Here is a 4,724-nt window from a genome sequence, read left to right as displayed (position 1 = left end):
TGACCACTGACCGAGCGAGACACCGAGCGGGGCCGGGACTGACCACTGACCGAGCGAGACTGACCACTGACCCACCGAGACACCGAGCAGGGGCCGGGACTGACCACTGACCGAGCAATGCAGTGGCCGAGAGACCAGCAGACCGAGCGGCAGACCGACTGACCGACCAACTGACTGGCTGACTGACCGACTGACCAAAAGACTGACCGACCCACCAAGCAACCAAGCGAGCGACTGACAGATCAACTGACCGACTGTCCGACTGACAGACTGACAGACAGACTGATCACTGCCCCTGCCATGAGGTATGGCTTCTTGCCATTGACCACCAGCCATCACCACTCGCCACCACTTGGCACAGTCCTTCCAACTTCCCAGGGAAGCTGAGAGTACTGTTCACTGTGGGGTGAACAGGTACCACCAACACACACACACACACACAAAATCCAGGGATCCCCAGTATGAAAATACAGGGTGCCCAGAGAAGCTGTGGCTGCCCCATCCCTGGAAGTGCTCCAGGTGAGGCTGGACAGCGACTGCACCAATATGGTCCAGTAGAAGGTATCACTGCCCATGGCAGGGTGTGGAACAAGCTAAGTTTTAAGGTAATTTCCAACCCAATCATTCTAAAATTATTTCTTTAAACTCGTAATAARTATTGGCCAAAAACTTATGTTTAATTTTAATCACCAGCGAAAAGCAGTAGAGACACAGGCAGTGCCAGCCAGCAGGTACAGCTCACAATGCTCAGGCTTCCCTCAAGGAAGCTGCTTCCCATGCCCACGCCTGGCAGAGCCCTGTGAACATGGACTGGGAATCCCAGCTCCCCCAGACTGGGAATTCGGGTGCTGCCTCGGTGAAGGTCACTGTGGGGCAGGGGATTGGACCCTCCTCGCAGGGATCTGCAGAAGTGGGACAAACACAATAAATCCATGACTGATTCAGCTGCCCACCTCCAAACAGGTACCACTGGCAGCACTCATCATGGTGAGCTCTTTGTCAGATACAGCTGCGTGTGTCTGCGCCAGAAAAATATTTTCATGAAGCTCTTCCTCCCCTTCATCCTCCCCTGGGATGTACTCAGCCTGGGCTACAGTGCAGTTCATGTGTGCTTAGTGCCTGAGAAACTGTCCTGGTGCTCAAGCATTTAAAGGCCCAAGAGCATTTCTGCTGGTGCCCAATCCAACCTGTCCTCCAGATGTCTGCATGTCTCAAAACAGGCTCTGCCCAAAAGCCACAGTTTACTTCTGTTCCTCATCCTGAGGMCTGCAGCACCCAACCGTGCTCTGAGAAATGGCTGGCTTAGAATAAACAAGGCACAGAGGCAACAAAAGAGGTCATATTTCACTCCATCCTAAGCCTGAAATTTTATTGCTTTCTGGTGACATCCAACAACACAAGTAACCTTGTGTGCATGCAGGGCAGAGCTCATGGGTACCCTGCTCTGCTGACCCAGCCTGGGCAGGGGATTTGGCCACACATCTCAGGGGTTCCTGTCACCCCCAAACCCAACCCCAACCCTTCTACGATTCTCTCTGCTCATAATCCTGTTTTTAACCCAGCATTTCTGCACAGCAGGTGCATTTGCAGGAACAAACTGTCACAAGCCCACGGTGCGTGGGGCCAGTGTGTGCTTTGCTGATGCTGTGGATCTGTGCAGTTCTGTGTCGGTCCATGAGGCGATCATTGCACTGAGCTCCCCTGTTCCACCACAGCACTCACCAAACCCGGCTGGGTGAGCAGCGGTGTGGCCTCACAGCACATGGCCAAGGTAAGGCAGCCCTGGCTGCACTATTGACACAGCTGTTTGCAATTGTGCTGCTCCCAAAGCTCCACATTCTTCATCCCATGCGAGCCCTTCGCTGTCCCGGCACCCCTTGGAGAAGTGTGACCAGAATGCAGAGTGCTTATTTTGTATAGCCACAGTGTGATGTAGACACAGTGGGCTGAAATAAAGCAACTTAATCTCGAGATAACACAAAGTTGCTCCCACAACTGCTGTTGGGACCCAAACACAGACCACCAAAAAAAACCCAACCCCAAAAAGCCCCCCCTCCTAATTCTGAAACTGCAATTATAGACAAAACCTGAATGGGAGAAATTATAATTGCCCAAACAACCCAAATCTTCCAAATTATTCAAAACTCACATTAAATACTCATATCCGTTTATCCATAATGGCAGAAAATAATTGCAGAGATAYAGAACTATTCTGTAAAATCAGAGGCCAACTGGGAATGGGCAGAGGGCAGGCAAAGAGACAGGAAAAAAGAGTTTTGTTGTCTGACCCAAACAGTCTTGCAGCAAGTCTGAGCAAAGGAAGAAGAAAGTAGCTGGTTCACTTTTTAGCCTGGATCAGCCAAATCCCAGACAGACAGACAGAAAAAACCTGATAGTACTGTAACCAACAGCTAAGATTTTAGAATGACACCAATTCATAACAGCAAAAGCCAAACGCATTGCCAAAAAGTGGGCAACGGGCACTGCTGCCTGCCACAGATTTATTATCCTGATGTTAAAGCCATAAGGGATGGGCACAGGAAGCAGGAGGAGGTACTGCCCCTCTCCCCAGGTGCTCCCCAGTCATGTGCCATSAGAGTGTCGTTCCAAAGATTAAGAATTCCCAAATGATGTGACCTTTTTCAGAAATACGGAGCTGAACTGGCACGATGAGCCAGTACTAAAATGRGTTGAACAGTGCCAGGCCAGCACAGATCTCCCAGGACACTCTGCCAATACCATCACTTCCCACAGCCGATCCCAAAAACTTTGAAAATCCCAAATTTTGGCAGAGCTGCGTGGCCCTAGGACAGGGGCATCCCTTCCTTGAGCTCTTGCTCTCCCACCCACAGCCACCGTTTCATAATTCCCCCTGCTCCAGAGAGGCTTTGCCCATTTTCATGACAATTGGGGCTCTGTTGTGTCCCCGCAGTTTGAGCCATCAGCCCCTTTGTGGCAGGAACAAAGTCCGGGCTGTGGATAACAAAACCCAGCACATYTCAACGCTGAAGGCGACAAAACCCAGGGCTGCCCCCACACCGCTGAGCTGGCCACGGACCAAACTACAACTCTGAAGGGGATTTGATTTCAAGCAACAAGCAGATCCTAAGGAAATGCCCAGCTCTTGGCTTAGCTTTCATTTTCACCGCTGTGGGTCGGCAGGAGAGGGAACCTGGGCAGCGAGACCGAACCAACCTGGTTTGCAAATGTAGCTGAATAAATTATAAAAATCCAGATCAAAACATCTCAACAGCTTCAGTACTGTGGATATTACTGCTTTCAAACACTGCAGTGAGAGAACTGGTTGGAGGTACACGCAGCATGTACTTTCCCCAAAAGATCTATTCCATTCACTCTATGTATGCAGCTATTTTGGAGAAAAAAATTAAAAATTAATATAAAATTGCTTAGAGGAGCTATGGAAGGAACTGCGAGGAATGWTAATAAATATCCACCTGATGTTTGAGTTGTTCTGTGATAATGGTTTAACAACAGATTGGGTAATTCCTCTCCTCCCTGGCATTAAAACACACCAGGAGTGTGGTGTTAATAATTCTAGTGAAGGTGGTCACTTGGTGCACATAAAATTAAGCTATTTTCTCCTTCTTACTTGTTAGGTTGCTGTGTAAATTGAATCTTTTATCAATTTCCAGTTTTATCTGTTTATTTATATTTTTATTTGCCTGGCTACCGAATTTGCCATCCCAGTCAATTGAGCGGTTACAAAAAGCGTTTCATTGCACCTCRCTTGGTGGGTGACAAACAGCAGAGAGCAGCTCTGTGCAACAGAGGAAAAGGCAGGGGGGAGGTTAAGGGCTCCTCAGAGAGGTCGCCTTCAGAGGAAAAAAGGAAAACAAATGGGATTGTAGGCATGGGCAGTATATGGTTTTACTGCCTTAGTGGGAAAGTACAAGAAAGGAGAATTGCAAAGGGAGAAGCTTTACATTTCTATGAGGAGGCAATTGAGCTCCATTCCCTTCCTATGGGATGGCTCCATCCATTCTGTAGCTCCCAGTAACCAAATCAGGTCACACAGCACCAGACCGTGCTAAAAACATGGGGAAGTTCTTGGGCTGGGTCCCCGTTACCAGCAACAGCCACACAGAGCCCCTCCTCATCATAACTGTAATTATTATAGTTCTGAGCAGCATTTACGAATCCCAGCTTGGTGGTGAGCMGCAATTTCTTGGATCCCAAGGGAAAAACAAACAAACAATGAGGACATTTCCTCAAATTTCAGGTCAGRTGGCAAAACAAAGAAAGAAAAAACCTTCAGAATTACAGCTGCAGCCAACATGTTGCTGAGACTGCAGCAGCTCGGGGGCTTCTTTGGATCATTAGGTGTTGGGGAAAGTCCTGTTTGGGAACATCCTGGCTGCTCSGTGCCTCTCACACACCGGTGAGACTGGCAGAGGGTCGGGAGGTGGCACATGGTGACAGCACAGAGAGACGCGGATGGGATGGGGCTCCATGCACATCGCCGCTGTGCAGGGCTGTGAGCAGGCACGGAGAAACGCTCGGCTCTACGGCAGCAGAGAAAACATCGACAGAGCCTCACCCCGGGGCTTTACAGCAAGTTTAACACGTGTCACGCTGAAAATCCCGGCGGCCTCAGGGGACACGGGTCCGTGCGGCCGGCGCTGGACGGGAGAGGGCAGCAGGAGACCGGGGACACGGCGAGCGGGGCGGCGAGCCCGGAGCGGGGAGGGACAACCGGGGGGCGG

The 4,724-nt window shown here is 50.2% G+C and overlaps 1 protein-coding gene across 2 annotated transcripts in view; it reads right to left on the bottom strand.

Moving 5' to 3' along the window:
- NR6A1 (nuclear receptor subfamily 6 group A member 1) overlaps positions 1 to 4,724 on the bottom strand; it is a 58,103-nt gene that overhangs the window by 22,407 nt on the left and 30,972 nt on the right. The gene's annotated exons all lie outside the window — the stretch shown is intronic.

This window comes from Malurus melanocephalus, unplaced genomic scaffold (assembly GCF_030028575.1).
Source record: "Malurus melanocephalus ecotype Western Australia unplaced genomic scaffold, MMel_1.1 scaffold_181, whole genome shotgun sequence".
In the NCBI taxonomy this organism is placed as follows: Eukaryota; Metazoa; Chordata; class Aves; order Passeriformes; family Maluridae; genus Malurus; species Malurus melanocephalus.
The sequence above is the reverse complement of the archived record's forward strand: the minus strand, read 5'-3'. Positions and strand labels throughout refer to the sequence as shown.